This window comes from Pelophylax lessonae, assembly GCF_965119305.1.
Source record: "Pelophylax lessonae genome assembly, chromosome: 4".
Lineage (NCBI taxonomy): Eukaryota > Metazoa > Chordata > Amphibia > Anura > Ranidae > Pelophylax > Pelophylax lessonae.
Window position 1 is genome coordinate 558771831 of NC_138771.1, and position 17429 is coordinate 558789259.

The window sequence follows — 17429 nt, forward strand, 5'->3', positions numbered from 1 at the left end:
AGAACCACCTATCTTTGGTTGTATGTTTAGGGTCCTTGTCCTGCTGAAAGGTTATCCTCCGCCCCAGTCTTAAGCCTTTTGTAGACTCTAACAGGTTTTCTTCTAAGATTGCCCTTTATTTGGCCTCATCCATCTTCCCATCAACTCTGACCGGCTTCCCTTTTTCTGCAGAAAAAAATCTTTCCCACAACATGATGCTGCCACCACCATGTTTCACAGTGGGGCTGGTGTGTTCAGGGTGATGTGCAGCGTTAGTTTTCCACCACACATAGCTTTTTGCTTTTAGGCCTTCTTCTACATGTTTTCTGTGTCCCCCACATGGCTTCTCACAAACTGCAAATGGGACTTTTTATGGCTTTCTTTTAACAATGGCTTTCTTCTTGCCACTCTTCCATAACAAATTGAAGCTACAGTCAAGCTCACACTTTATAATTGGTTGCATAAGACAGTTTTTTTTTTCCTTTTGGGATAACGCTTTTGCACGAATAACTAAAAGCTGATCATTTTAATTACCCCTGCCAGTGTTAAGTTGTTTGTCTCACTTTCTGTTTGAAGTCATGTTGCAAAGGGTTTAAATTAAACCTCACTAAAGCTAAAAACAAAAGATTGATATTTCACTTACACAAGCAACCTGATTTCTCAGCTAGTAAGTGATATATATTCCAGTACTGTGTGATGTGATGTACTACCAAATTATGACATTACCTTGCAGAGTACAAAAAAAAAAAAGCCCAGCAGTTTACTACCATTTTAACCACTTCCGGACCACCCGCCGCAGTTATGCGTCGCTTTTTTTTTTACGTTAAATACCGGGGTTTTGGCAGCATATAGCTGCCATAACCCCAGTACTGTATTATTTTTTTACAGAGCGGGCTGTAGATGGTAGATGTGAGATCTGAGGTCTTTTTGACACCAGATCTCAAATTAAAGAGGACCTGCCCTGCTTATTTCTAATACAAGGAATGTTTAAGGAAACAGGAAAAAAAGTGATGGAATTTTTTTTTTAAAGGAACAATGTAAAAATAAAAAATAAAAGGTAAAATAGACAAGAAAAAAAAACAAATTTAAAGCGCCCCGTCCCTCTTAGCTCGCGCTCGTTTCCTGGTGGTTTTCCCTGCTTACTGGAGCAGTCGGTAGCGGGGAAAACGATCTGGTCCTCTCCCCTTCTAGGCAGGAAGCCAAGTAAGGGCAAGCTGGCCCCCACTCGACTCTATGGCCTTGGAGGACCGGAACGACGTCATACATCGCTTCCTCCCAACAGCCTTAAAGTGCCCGTTTTTTTTCATGATGAAAAAAATATATATTTTTTGCTTTTTAGTATAGATGTGAGATCTGAGGTCTTTTTGACCCCAGATCTCACATTAAAGAGGACCTGTCCTGCTTATTTCTATTACAAGGGATATTTACAGTGATTAAGTGATCAAACATTTTTTTTAAAAGGACAATGTAAAAATAAAAAATAAAAGGTCAAATAAACAAGAAAAAAATTTTTTTACAGCGCCCCGTCCCTCCGAGCTCGCGCACAGAAGTGAACGCATACACAAGTCGCGCCTCATATGTAAACGGTGTTCAAACCACACGAGAGCGAGAGCAATAATTCTAGCCCTAGACCCCCTCTGTACCTCTAAACTGGTAACCTGTAGAAATTTTAAAAGTGTTGCCTATGGAGATTTTAAAGTACCAATGTTTGTCGCCATTCCACGAGCATGCTCAATTTCGAAACATGACATGTTGGGTATATATTTACTTGGCGTAATATTATCTATCACATTATAGAAAAAAATTGGGCTAACTTTTCTAACTTTAGTTTTTCTAAATGCAGCGAAATTAGTTTTTTCCAAATAAATTGCATTTGAAAGACCGCTGCGCAAATACCAAGTGACAAAATATTTTGCAACGGCCACCATTTTATTCTCCAGAGTCTGTGCTCAAAAAAAAAAAAAATATATATGTGTATACATATATATATATATATATATATATATATATATATAATGTTTGGGGGTTATAAGTCATTTTGTAGCAAAAAATACTGATTTTTAACTTGTAAACAACAAGTGTCAGAAATAGGCCTGGCCCCTAAGTGGATAAGCTAAATAAGAAAATGATTTGCAAGTCCATGACTTTGCAGTGCGGAAATTGAACTGTGGCAATCATGATCCTTCCTGTACTCCAAGTGGATGAATTTTATTTAATAAACAAAGAGCAACCTAAAATGGGAAGGAACCCACAGTGACCAATAAAATGATTTACCTCCTTAGCGCCGACAGTACGCATATATGCAGCCTCTCTTGGATGGGCCTTAACACAGAGCAGCTGCAAATATGCAGCCATGTGTAAACTACTTACTGTCATGACAGAGCACACGCCCAGCGTGGTAGCCGCCGGGGATTAGTAAGCTCCTGATGCATACTTGTGATCAGGTGCTTTCCGATCATGTGACCGCTGTGACAGCCAATCACATCGGTCACGTGACCCAAATGCCTGCCTCTGCCTCCCCGTTTTTAGATCTCTTATAGAGCTGGGAGGTGCTCAGTGCCAAGGTGTTAATGTCATTACCTCATTAAACTAAAACTGGGTTAGATATTTGGATCACTGCACTCTGTCATCACCATTAACTGTAAGGAAGCACAGGCATACCAACATACACAAAGTCACAACTGGTATTGCCTTCCCCCCCAACAAAAACACTGAAATTGTTTAGGTTAGAAGGACTAGACCACAACTTTATTTCCAAACATATGATAGTGGCACAAGCAGGGGTGCATCTATGATGATCCTGCCCTCGCTTCCAGCCATCCACCATCTTACCTACATCCTGCTGGCCAGGATGGCCCCACAAGTGGCAGTGACGGCTCTCAGTGCGGACAGCACAGCTCCTTTCCACTGGATTACATTATGTACCTTTTACCCATTTCTTCCATGTGGGTTGTATCCTTTTATCTCATCATTAAATGCCTAACAGTCTACACTGTATCTTCATTCTTTTTTACAACTTTTTTTTCCACAGCTTTGTTTTAGCAATCATAATTATAAACAGCAAAAACTTGCCCTAACCAGAAGTCCAAGGCAGATGTCTGATCACTAAAAAGCCCAATATTAAACTCAATCTACGTCCCTTGTTAAAAACAAGTACCCTCCTGTCCTCTTTTATTGAAGATAGCCAATAGCATTCCCTGCATTATTTGTTGAGGGATTGGTCAAGAAGTACCAACCTCCTCAACTTTCACCATCCTTCTAGCAGCCATGCGTCCCTTTCCCTGAAGCTCCAGGGCTCATTCATTACACTGTTTTACCACATATGCCTGATAATATACATATTGTATCAACACAGTAAAATGTGTGATTATTTGTAATTTACAGTAGCAATTCCTGTCTCCTGTTAGGGATATGAAATGTGGTGTTCTCTTCTGCTCTGGTGGAAACCTCAATCCTTATGTCATAGCCCCCCAAGCAGTAATGGGTTCCTGCAAGGCAGTCCTGCACCCATCTGGAATGGTACAGAATGGAACAAATTGTGAAGAGGGAAAGGTGGGTACAAGCAGCCTTTTTACACTGTTAATCTTTCACTACTGCTTTTTAAATTCAGAAATCAAAGTTAAAGGTTCCAAAAATACCACCATTTGTTTGGTCTTCAGAATGTCTGTCTTAATATTTAGTGTAGGCCCAAGTAACCAGTTGAAGATTTTCCCACTAGCTTGCTTCCCCATCCAGAAAGCTTTACTTCTGACCCTAAGAGAAGAGATCAAAGCATGTCTTGCTGTATTATGCATACAGTAGTTCTGTGTCTTGTAGATCTAATTATTACCAAAACTTGTACACATTAGTACCTGCCTATAAATAGTAGCAGATCTAATCTTTTTTGGATTGTAATAGAGCTGGGTTTCTGAGTATGGGGGAGCATGTGACTTCCTCTTTCCCGATGGCACTTGGGTGTAAGCAGTCACCGGGCCAATACACTGTCATACTGTCCTTCCTCTGTTTAGGATCTGACACCAGAACTTTCACAGACAAGGATGCTGAAGGGAGAAGGTGACAAGGGAGTGTGACTTGGCATATGCCTGAGGGGTGAACTATGACTGCCACATTTCCCCAAAAGGCTCTATAACGACTTGCCCCCTGGAAGGTTTTACCCCCTTCATGACCAAGCCATTTTTTGCTATTCTGCACTGCACTGCGCTGCTTTAACTGGCAATAACATGGTCATGCAACGCTGTACGCAAATTAAATGTTATATAATTTTTAACACAAATAGAGTTTTCTTTTGGTGACATTTGATCACCACTGGGTTTTTTTTTATCTTTTATTATATAAATAAAAAAAGACAAAAAATTAAAAAAACAAAAACAAAAAAAAATATATATTTTTTACTATCTGCTAGAAAACATATCCAATAAAAATAAAAAAAAACTTTATGAATTTAGGCCAAAATGTAATTTACTACATGTCTTTGGTAAGATAAAAATCCCAGTAAGTGAATATTATTTAGATTGCATTAAAGTTATAGCGTCTCCAAACTACTGTATATATACTGGAATTCATTTTTCTTTTATACTAGTAATGGCGGTGATCAGAGACTTATAGTGGGACTGTGATAGAGCTTTCTGAGTGGTATTTGATCACCTGTACGATTTTTATTTTTTGCGCTATAAACAAACAAATATTGACAATTCTGAAACGAAAAAAAAAAAACTATATTTTTCACATTCTGCTATATAACATTCCCAAAAAAAAATTAAAAAATCAAAATGTTTTAACATTTTAGGCCAATTTGTGTTCTGCTACATATTTTTGGTAAAAAAAATCGCAATAAGCATATTTTGATTGGTTTGCGCAAAAGTTATCGCGTCTACTAACTACAGGAAAGATTTATGTCACTTTTATTGTTTTTTTTTTTTTTTACTAGTAATGGCGGCGATCTGCAATTTTTTGCGGGACTGCGACATTGTGGCGGACAGATCGGACCCCTGACTGACATTTTGACAATTTTGGGGGGACCAGTGACACTACTACAGTATTCAGTGCTAAAAATATGCGCTGTTACTGTAATAATGACACTAGCAGGGAAGGGGTTAACACTGTTGGTGATCAAGGGGTTAAATGTGTACCTAGGGGCGTGTTTCTAACTTTGGGGGGGCGTGGCTTGGGAAATGACCACAGAGACCTGTGTTCCTATATAGCAGGATCACAGGAGCTCTGTGATCCTTTCAGGGAGAAGAATGGTCGGCTGTGTTTACAACAGCTGACCGTTCTTCTTTGTCAGCGGGGAACGATCGTGGGTATCAGGCGGCAATCGGAGCTGCCTGCCCACTGCATCGGCTTCCCCGCTGACGAGTGGGGGTGGGAGCCCCCGTATAGCTACGTCGGTTCGCCCAGGAGTTGCTGCCTACCGCAGTATAACTGCGGTGGGGCGGGCATTAAGCGGTTAATTGAACAACCAGCACCACCAGCATTGGGATATGATTTGAACAAGGCACATAAAAAACAACAGGTGTCGTTGTGGTGACTGGCATTGATCTAGTGTGGACAAATGGCAGTCCCCGCACATAGTGAGACCAGGCCCTTATTCTTTCCTAGACTAAACAATAAATACATTTTAAAAGGTTAGGCTTTAATTACATCTTATGGGTATTTGGCCACTCTAATCGCAGTTGTCAATCAAGGTTTTATTGATATGTGATTTATATTTCCTGAATTATTTAGACCATTAAAACTGGTGGTAAACTTTATTCAGTTCAGTGTTCATTATTATCCTTTACAAATATTCAAATACTTGACATGCATATACTGTATACCTGACTGATGAATGGTGTGTGGGAGCACTCATATAAGTGTGCTACTTTTTTAGGATAAGCCAATTATCTATTCCTCAGAGGATGTACAATATAAATATCTCATGGATTCATAGAAATTGTTCTGTTTTTGCAGGTCTGCTACAAGGGAAAGTGCACAAGCAAAGAAACTGTGTATGAGTCCATGGCCTGACCAAGTGGTAAGGTTGCATTATAAGAGTCTTTGGGGTTTTTAGTTTACTGATAATGAAAGTAATATGTGGGATGCAATTACTGACCAGTTCTGGTGAAAATGCTATGATACTGACCCATTGTGTGTCAGTGTGTAAGGCGATACTGGACCACAGATGCATATTTATATTGGATCTGTTGATCTCGGAGTGAGGAATAATTCTTGGAGGTATTTTCTATTACATCTCAGCCTTTGGCATGGGAGGGGTAGGGGGAATGTAAAAAATATTTTAAAACTGTGACTCCTGTATTGATGGATGCAGAGTGCAATAATAAGTGACCAAAAGCTGTGCAAACTGTAAAGTGTCTGCAAATGGGAATGCAGCCAGTAATTTTAAGGTTTTCGGACACTTGCTGCTACAAGTTTTTGGGAGAAGCATACTAAAGGATCTGAGAATATAAATGGTGTTTGGATCCTTGGCTGCATGTAAATCCATACTGATCCAGTGGCTTTAAAATGTTGAGTAATTCATCAATAACCAGGATGCCAATTGAGTGTTAGGACTTTACAGTGACTTACATGTTCAGGCGTACAGTAAAACTCTGCTACTTAATAGATAATAAGACAAGAAGAAAGGCAGCTCAATCTAAGACTAGCAATATGAGACTTTAATATCCATATTAACCACTTAAGCCCCGGAAGATTTTACCTCCTTCCTGACCAGACCCCTTTTTTCAACTTGGCACTTCATGACTTTAACCACTTAAGCCCTGGAAGATTTTACCCCCTTCCTGACCAGGGGGTATTTTGCGATTCGGCACTGCGTGAATTTAACGGACAATTGCGCAGTCGTGCGACGCTGTATCTAAAGGAATTTGGCGTCCTTTTTTTCCCACAAACAGAGCTTTCTTTTGGTGGTATTTGATCACCAGTGCGATTTTTTGATCATGCGCTATAAACAAAAAAAGAGCGTAAATTTTGCAAAAATAGCAATATTTTTCACATTTTTTATATGAAATTCCCCCCAAAAAAATGTAAAAATCAAAATTTTTTAACATTTTCGGCCAATTTGTGTTATGCTACCTATGTTTGGTAAAAAAAATCGCAAAAAGCGTATTTTGATTGGTTTGCGCAAAAGTTATCGCGTTTACTAACAAAGGGAAATATTTTTGTCATTTTTGTTGTTTTTTTTTTAACGCGTAATGGCGGCGATCTGCGATTTTTTTTGCGGTACTGCGACATTGCGGCGGACAGATCGGACCCTTGACTGACATTTTTGACACTTTTGGGGTTACCAGTGACATTTCTACAGTAATCAGTGCTATACATATGCACTGTTACTGTAAAAAATACACTGGCAGTGAAGGGGTTAACTTTTTTTGAAAAGGAGGGGCTGTGTGTGTCTCTAGGGGCGTGCTTTCCACTGTGATTGGCTGTGGCTTCAGCTGTATGAACGGTGATCAACGGTTCTACATAGTAGAACCGCATGATCATCCTTCATACACAGGGGAGAATGACAGGCAGCTTGTTTACACAAGCCGCCTGACTTTCTCCCTCTCCCCTGACGATCGCAGAGTGACCGGCGGACATCGGGTCCGCCGGTCACACGCGCGGGGGGGGTCCGTGACCACGCGCGCTCGCTCCCTAGACCCTCACATGCTAGCGACATAGACCTACGTCGCTTTGCCTGTGAGGGGCTGACCGCCGACGTAGATAGTCGTGCGGCGGTCGGCAAGTGGTTAACTGACAATTGCGCGGTCATGCAATGCTGTACCCAACGAAATTTACGTCCTTTTTTTCCCACAAACAGAGCTTTCTTTTGGTGGTATTTGATCACCTCTGCGCTTTTTATTTTTTTGCGATATTAATAAAAAAAGAGCGAAAATTTTGCGAAAAAAATTAAATTTTCAACTTTGTCTTTTAAAAAATATCCAATATACTCAATTTATGTAATTTTTTTTGGCCAAAATATATTTAGCTACATGTCTTTGACAAAAAAAAATTAAATGAGCTTATTTTATTGGTTTGCGCAAAAGTTATAGCATCTACAAACTATGGTGTAAATACTGAAATTTACGCAGCTTTAATTCTGACTGCCTATCTCATTTCATGAAGTGCTAAAATGGCAGGGCAGTGCAAACCTCCCCCAAACTACCACTTTTTGGAAAGTAGACATCCTAAGAAATGTTCTGAGAGGCATGTTGAGCTCATTGAATATTGCATTTTTTTGTCACAGGTGTTTGAAAAATGACTAAAAATTTTTTTTTTTTTACGCAAAGTTGTCATTGAAATGATATATTGCTCACACATGCCATGGGTATATGTGTAATTACACCCAAAAATATATTCTGCTGCTTCTCCTGAGTACAGGGATACCACATATGTGAGACTTTTTGGGAGCCTAGCTGTGTACGGGAGCCCGAAAACAAATCACCACCATCAGAATTTCAAAGGGCGTACATTTTTCATTGCATTTTCTCACTACCTATAACGCTTTAGGAGGCCCTGAAATGTCAAGATACCACAAAACCCCCCCAAATGACCCCATTTTGGAAAGTAGACACCCCAAGCTGTTTGCTGAGAGGCATGGTGAGTCCATGGAATATTTTATATTTTGCCACAAGTTTTGGGAAAGTTACAATTTTTTTTTTATTTTTTTTTTTTTACACAACGTTGTCACTAAAAGATAAATTTCTCACACATGACATGGGTATATGTGGAATGACACCCCAAAATACATTCTGCCGCTTCTCCTGAGTATGGAGATGCCCCATGTGTGAGACTTTTTGGGAGCCTAGCTGTGTACAGGACCGCAAAATCCAATCAACACTCTCAGGTTTTCTAATGGCGTAAATTGTGCATGTCACCTCTGCACTACCTGTCACAGTTTCGGAGGCCCTAAAATTCCAAGATAGCACAAAACCCCCCCAAATGACCCCATTTTGGAAAGTAGACACCCCAAGCTATTTGCTAAGAGGCATGGTGAGTCCATGGAATATTTTATATTTTGCCACGAGTTCCGGGAAATAGATCTATATATATATATATATATATATATATATATATATATATATATATATATATATATATATATATATTTTTTTTTTACACAAAGTTCTCAGTAAATGATATATTGCTCACACATGCCATGGGTATATGTAAAATGACACCCCAAAATACATTCTGCTGCTTCTCCTGAGTACAGGGATACCCCATGTGTGAGACTTTTTTGCAGTCTAGCCGAGTACAGGACCCCGAAAACCAATCCCCACTTTCAGGCTTTCCAAGGGCGTAAATTGTTGATTTCACTCCTGACTACCTATTACAGGTTCGGAGGCCCTAAAATTCCAAGATAGCACAAACCCCCCCCAAATGACCCCATTTTGGAAAGTAGACCCCCCAAGCTATTTGCTGAGAGGCATGGTGAGCCCATGAAATATTTTATATTTTGCCACAAGTTCCGGGAAATATATATATATATATATTTTTTTTACACAAAGTTGTCAGTAAATGATATATTGCTCACACATGCCATGGGTATATGTGAAATGACACCCCAAAATACATTCTGCTGCTTCTCCTGAGTGCAGGGATACCCCATGTGTGAGACTTTTTTGCAGTCTAGCCGAGTACAATCTCCACTTTCAGGCTTTCTAAGAGCGTAAATTGTTGATTTCACTCCTGACTACCTATCACAGTTTCGGAGGCTATGAAATGCCAAGACAGCACAAACCCCCCCCCCCCCCCCCCAAATGACCCCTTTTCGGAAAGTAGACACCCTAAGCTATTTGCAGAGAGGATAAAAAACATATGACAGGCGCTTAGCCACATAATAGAACACAGTCCATATAGGGTCCAATAAGTCTTAAAAGAAAAATGGGAGGGGGGAAAGGAGATTCCAGCATATAGGGCAGCCGTCCAGAACCAATAAGCCAGGGGTTCCACCAAGCTGAAGACAAAAAGAGAAAGAGGTGCCTCTAAGTGTGGACTGTTAAAACACATTTATTAGATAAAATGATGCACTCACATCTGTGCGTGTTAAAAGGCAAGTGACAAAACCCTCCTGGGAACTCCAAGATCGGTCAGTAGGGAGAGAAGTCATCCGGTCCATGCTGGCATCCCGCGGGGACTGATCTCCTCTTCACCGTTGCCGGCAAGTGGCGGAGCAGGAGCGAGAGCGAGGCTCTAAAGTCCTTAGATGGAAACGAGGCTTGGTCAGCGGTAGCACATGGATGAAATGCCAAGACAGCACAACCCCCCCCCCCCTGACCTTAACGCATCTGACCACAACAAAATTGGTGTGATAAAATTCTTTCCCAATTTCCCAATGGCCCTGTTTATTTCTGGCGAAACAGAAGTCATGAAATGCTCGTAGCTTCCGGTATCTTAGGCCATAGAGATGATTGGAGCCATTCTCATCTCCAATTAGCTCTATGGTTAGATAATTGAACCACCAGCTGCACTCTCGGGTTAACCAGTGGGACAGGAGAGCCCGAGAAAAACCACGGAAGGCTGCAGAAGGCGGCGGTGGGGGGGGGGGGGGAGTCCCCTCCCACTGCATGTAAAAGCAGTCTAGCGGCCAATTACCTGCTAGGATTGCTTTTACATGTAAGCCGACCGCTGGCTGTAAAAAACGATACCAAGATGATGCCTAAATCTGCAGGCATCATCCTGGTATAACCACTCAAAGTCCAGCAACGTACCAGTACATTGCTGGTCCTTGTTTGGCATATAGTGTAGGTTTTTTTTTTTTTTCATGCAGCCTGTGGGCTGAACGGAAAAAAAGAGAACCTATCAGAAATCAGCACAGGAATAATGCGTAGTATTACTCATCATTAACCGCCCAAACAACCACCCATTGAATTTAATGATGGGTATACATGACACTATCCACGTATACCAAAATAGGATTTTAACTGCAGTGCTGAAATCAGAAAATCACCACAGCTGCTGCCAGCAAAGGTATCCATATATGCTGAGCGCAAACACTGTTGTGTCAGAATATATAAAATCAATGCCGTGGCAGCCGACGAGTACCTGCAAGAGAAACAGGTCACAAAAGAATGAAAAACAAACAAAGTACATTAAAAGTACAGTAGGAAGAGTAGAAGAACATATAAAATGACTGACACAACAACAGTTTTTGGATCCTTTTATTTTTTTTTCTAGCTGTTGTTTCTTGATTTGGGACTGCGATCTTCCAGCTTGGGTCTCTCAAAAGGTCGATGGACATCCAACATCCTTCGAGACCCTGTGTTTGTGTGCCCTACACTGTGTCGTGCTGTACCCTACACTAATACTCCACTAGTGTATGGTAGCGCTCAAAACATTCCCCGATGCAGAGACCAGGTTGGTCAGGACATTTGGGACAATAAAAGCGGGTGTCACGCCTACATCCGCGCCTGCTACAGCCTCGACATCTTCTTTGGGGGTGTCTTTGGGTAGGGGTACTCGGGAGGACATAAGGAAAATGTCTCTCATGCAGCCAGCTCACTGCATCTGGAAGGGGAAATTGGGCAGGCATGCCTCCTGGGTACAGGTAGGCAAGAATGATCTCTTCCTGGAATTCCCGGAAGGATCCAGTTCCTCCTGATGCCCTGTATAGGACAAAGGCGTTCAGCATAGCCAATTGGAATAAATAAACAGACACTTTTTTGTACCAGCGTCTGGCTTTACGGGCAACTAAATACGGCGACAAAAGCTGGTCGTTAAGGTCCACCCCTCCCATATTAAGGTTATATTCGTGGACACAGAGGGGTTTCTCCATAACGCCAGTTGCCGTAGGGATTTGGATCGTCGTGTCTGCGTGAAGGGAGGACAGAACATAAACATCCCGTGTATCCTTCCACTTCACCGCAAGCAATTTGTCCGTTTTCAAGCAGGCTCTCGCCCCCCGACTAAGACGGGAATTTACAAGCCGTTGGGGGAACCCCCGGCGATTAGGTCGCACGGTGCCACATGCGCCAATTTGTAAATCGAGAAGGTGACTAAATAGTGGCACGCTTGTGTAAAAGTTGTCCACGTACAAATGGTACCCCTTTCCATATAAGGGTGACACCAAGTCCCAAACAATCTTGCCGCTGCTCCCTATGTAGTCTGGGCAGTTCGGGGGCTCCACACAGCTATTTTTTCCCTCATAGACCCGGAAACTAACTGTATAACCTGTGGCCCTGTCACACAATTTATACAGCTTGACCCCGTACTTGGCACGCTTGCTGGGGAGGTACTGTTTCATAGCAAGGCGGCCAGTAAATTTAATCAGGGACTCGTCAACGCAGACAACTTGTTCGGGGGTAAACAAGGCTGCAAACCGCTGATTGAAGTGGTCTATGAGGGGCCGAATTTTGTGGAGCCGATCATTTTCAGGGTCTCCCCGAGGACGACAGATTTCATTGTCGCTGAAATGCATAAATCGCAGAATTTGCTCATATCTCCCCCTGGACATGGAGGCAGAGTACATGCGCATATGGTGAACTGGGCTAGTGGACCAATATAGCTGCAATTCACTCTGTTTAGTTATGCCCATGTGGAGGGAAAGGCCCAGAAAGATTTTAAAATCGGAAACCGTTATAGGTTTCCAGCCGAATGGTCTGGCAAGGGACGAAGTTGGGTTGGCGGCGATGAATTGTCGTGCGTAAAAATTTGATTGATCCACAATAGATCTGTAAAGATCTTCCGTGAAGAACAGCTCAAAAAAGTTCAGGGGGGTAAAACCAGCTGTCTCCACGTGGATTCCAGGTTGGGCAGTGAATGGGGGAAGTACTGGCGCTTTAGAATCAGGGAAGTACTGGCGCATCAGGGAGGACACTATGGGCTCTACAGGCCTGTCTTCGAATATGCAACTGCACTTAGGGGACTCGCCACGTCACCAGGTGATACTGCATGCTGGTTGTACTAGGTCCAGGGTGTACTAGGCCGCTGGCGCTTGCCAGGTCGCCAGAAAAATGAGCGGCACTAGTAACCGCACTCTGCTCCATACGAGCACCCTGCGATTCCTGCATCTTAACAACTCTAGAATGGGGTCGGGTACGCCTGGGTCTAACAGGGACCCATCTGTCGTCGGAGCTATCTGTCAGGGAGCCGCTGCTGTCATCAAGTTCATATACTGACACTAATTCTGTCAGTGTAGCTTCCCCATCGCTATCATCTGACACGGCTAGTATATTATAAGCCTCTTCACCACTGTACAAACGTTTAGACATTTTGGTAACTAAATTTACCTGTACAGTGTTGTTGACTCACAGGTAATAAAAGCACCTGGTTGTCAAGGACTATTTCAAGCGCTACCAAAAAAACTGCTAATGCTAGCAGGGATCAGGCCTGACTCTGCTAACACAGCGGTTTTGTGTGTTATGTTTTTTTTTGTGACAGTAATCTATTGATTACTACACTTGCCTGGGTAAAAGGGTTAAACGCAGGTGCTGGCAGGAATCAGTGCTGATCGTGCAAACACTGCGTTTTGGGAACCCTAAACTATGGGGGCGCTAGTATAGTTCTGATCAGATATTGATCTGTTCAAACACTATACTAATAATGGAAGTGTATGTGCGTGTGTGTGTGTGTGGTAATCAAGGGGTTATTTCTAACTATGCGCCAGGGATGACGGGGACCCTAAACCTCCTTTGGAATAGAAACTAACTCGCTAGCGCAACCTCAAGTCACAATCACACTAATACAAAATACAGTAAAAACACTATATTACATGTGTATTAGTGTGCAATGTGACAGGGGGGAAGGGGTTAACTGGATTTGATCAAGGGGGGATCAGGGGATTAAATCTTTATTAGGGGGGGGGGGTGGCGGGTAATTTAAGTGGAAACGGGGGGGTCGCAAGCGCTACACCTGTTCACAAATCACACTTATATGGGTATATAGGAAAATGCTATATACTGTATACGGTGAGTCTTGTGACAGGGGGTGTAGGGGTGATCAGGGGGGGGTCAGGGGGTTAAATCTTTATTGGGGGGGTGGCGGGGACCCTAAACCTTCTTGGGACAGAAACTTAGTCGCCTGCGCTAATTCTGATCACAATCACACTAATACAAAAATACAAAAACACAGTATATTACGTTTGTATTAGTGTTGAATGTGACAGGAGGTAGGGGTTAACTGGGGGTGATCAGGGGGTTAAATCTTTATTGGGGGGTGGCGGGTAATTTAAGTGGAAAAGGGGGGGTCGCAAACGCTACACCTGTTCACAAATCACACTTATACGGGTGTATAGGAAAATGCTATATACTGTATACGGTGAGTGTTGTGACAGGGGGTGTAGGGGTGATCAGGGGGGCGGCAGGGGGTTAAATCTTCATTGGGGGGGGTGGCGGGGACCCTAAACCTTCTTGGGACTGAAACTTAGTCGCCTGCGCTAATTCTGATTACAATCACACTAATACAAAAATACAAAAACACAGTATATTACGCTTGTATTAGTGTTGAATGTGACAGGGGGTAGGGGTTAACTGGGGGTGATCAGGGGGGGATCAGGGGGTTAAATCTTTATTGGGGGGGTGGCGGGTAATTTAAGTGGAAAAGGGGGGGTCGCAAACGCTACACCTGTTCACAAATCCCACTTATACAGGTATATAGGAAAATGCTATATGCTGTATACAGTGTGTGTTGTGACAGGGGGTGTAGGGGTTAACTGGGTGGGCGATCGGGGGTTAAATGTGCCTATCTAAGTGTATGTGAGTGTGCTTGATGCAGTACTTACAATTAGATGTGCTCTCCTCTCGAGATGAATCCAAAAAGGATCATGGGAGAGGAGGGCACATCTTTCCGGGCCTGTACATTTCACAGGCTCAGAACAGGTTCTGATTGGGCAGGACCGATCTACAGGTCCAGGCCAAAAATCATTGGCTTGGACCTGATGACTGATCGGTTCTGAACCCAATCCAGCCATCGGTGTCAGCGGGGGCGCGCGGGAGCGCGCACAGGACCGGCGGGAAGTAGCGACATAGTACTACGTCACTCTGCCTGGCCGGGGCTGACCGCCGCAGTAGATAGTCGTGCGGCGGTCGGCAAGTGGTTAAGTAAACAACTCCAAGGTCATGGTATATATGATCGTCAAATAGATAAGAGTCCCCGCTGTAGGCGGCCAGGTGGCTGGCATTTCTCGGGTGGAGCCCTTGGCAATGTGATAACTCCTGTAAATTCTACTAATATTTCAGTAGATCTTTATATATTTTGAAAATATATGTTATGGAACAGACCTCATCTGATTACCAGTCCTGTATTATAGAATTAGTATATGTCAGTGGTCTTTTAACTGCGGCCCATGGGCTGAATGCTGCCATTTACTTGCCTTTATCCAGTCCTTGGGGCACTACTCTTTCCACTGACACCAGCAAGGGTATACCATTCCTTCCACTGACACCAGGAGTGGGGAACCATTCCTTTTACTGACACCAACAATGTTGCCTTTTTCCTTACACTGACACCAATGATGGGATGCTAGTCCTCCCACTGACACCAGCAATGGCACATAATATCTCCCACTAATATAAACAATTAAGCTCTATTCCTCCCACTAAAACCAATTGGGCACTATTGCTCTTTCTACTGACTACAGGCACTATGTAATTTTTTTTTTCACACTGCCACTGGGGCATTTTCTACTTCCACTGGGCACTCCGGCCCCCCTAAAGTCTGAAAAAATCTTTGTTTAGAAAGATTCGAGAGCCCTGGTATATGTGATACTGATTTACAAATGTATGCATAACAGGACTGTTCAATATAATAACATCCATTGCAGTCTTCCACACCAAACTCATCAAACACATCTTAACCACTTCCCGCCCGCCATATAGCAGAATGACGGCCGCAAAGTGATTAAGTTATGCCCCGTACACACGTGCAGATTATCTGAAGACTTTTGTCTGCAGACTTACCAAAACCATATAATATGAGGTCAAACCTAAACACTTTCAATTTGTATGCAATCCGGCAGACCCTTGCACTACATAGAAAAGGTAAATCTGAAGACAAAAGTCTTCAGATAATCTGCACGTATGTACGGGGCATTATTCTGACTGGATGTCATATGACCTCCAGCAATATAAGCACGCGCAGAACGGCGATCGGTGGTGCAGTGTGTCACTCTGGCACACCGCATCCCTGATCCTGGTAAAGAGCCTATGACATAGGCTCTTTACCATGTGATCAGCTGTGTCCAACCACAGCAGGTCACATCATAACCAGGAAGTGACGTTTATCGGCTTTCCTCAGTTCGCGCTGACAAGGCACGAGTAGAGGAAAGCCGACCGGCGGCTCTCCTGATGGGGGGGGGGGGGTCTGCGCTGATAATCAGCGCTTTGATTATCAGTGCAGACCCATCAGGGATGCCCATTAGAGCCCAACAGGGATGCCCACTAGAGCCCAACAGGGATGCCAACCCATGCCATTAGGGATGGCAACCCGTGGCCACCAGGGATGCCAATTAGTGCTTATCAAATTTGCAAATCAGTGCCATATAGGGATGCCAATCAGTGCCCATTAGTAATACCGGTCAGTGCCTCCTCATCAGTGCTGCCTATTAGTGCCATCTATCAGTGCCGCCCATCAGTGCCCATCAGTGCCGCCTATCGGTGCCCATCAGTGCTGCCCATCAGTGCCACCTATACGTGCTCATCAGTGCCGCCTATCAATGCCCATCAGTGCCACCTATCAGTGCCTATCAGTGCTGCCTCTGAGTGCCCATCAGTGCCACATATCAGTGCCTATCAGTGCTGCATATCAGTGCCACCTATCAGTGCCCATCAGTATTGCATATTAGTGCCTCATCATCAGTGCCTATCAGTGCCTATCAGTGCCACCTCATCAGTGCCCATCAGTGCAGCCTCATCAGTGCTTGCCAGTGCAGGAGAAAACTTACTTATTTACAAAATGTTATAACATAAATGAAGAAAAACTTATTTTTTTTTCAAAATTTTCTTTTTTTATGTCTTTTTTTTTTTAATTTGTTTAGCAAAAAAGAAAAAACCCAGAGGTGATCGAATAACACCAAAAGAAAGCTCTATTTGTGGGAAAAAATTGTAACAATTTTGTTTGGGTACAGTGTTGCATGACCGCGCAATTGTCATTCAGCGCTAAAAGCTAAAAATTGGCCTGGGCAGGAAGGGGGTGAAAGTGCCCTGTATTGAAGTGGTTAATAGACCTAGCTCTGTACACAGTAGCAGTCATGTTGGAGCAGAAATTACCTTTCCCAAACTGTTGCCACAAAATGCCTTTTAGGTGCCAAAGGACTGGTAATTCTGTTCAGCTACTCTTGCAATCTAGCCACCTCTGCTAGACAACACAGCCAGGGCAAAATGTATTGCTGTTAACATTTTAATGAACGTGAGCTTGTCCACATTGTCTCTGGACAGGCGGCTGCGCTTGTCTGTTATAACGCCCCCAGCCGTGCTAAATACCCGTTCAGATAATACACTGGCTGCAGGGCACGCCAGCACCTCCAAGGCGTAAAGGGC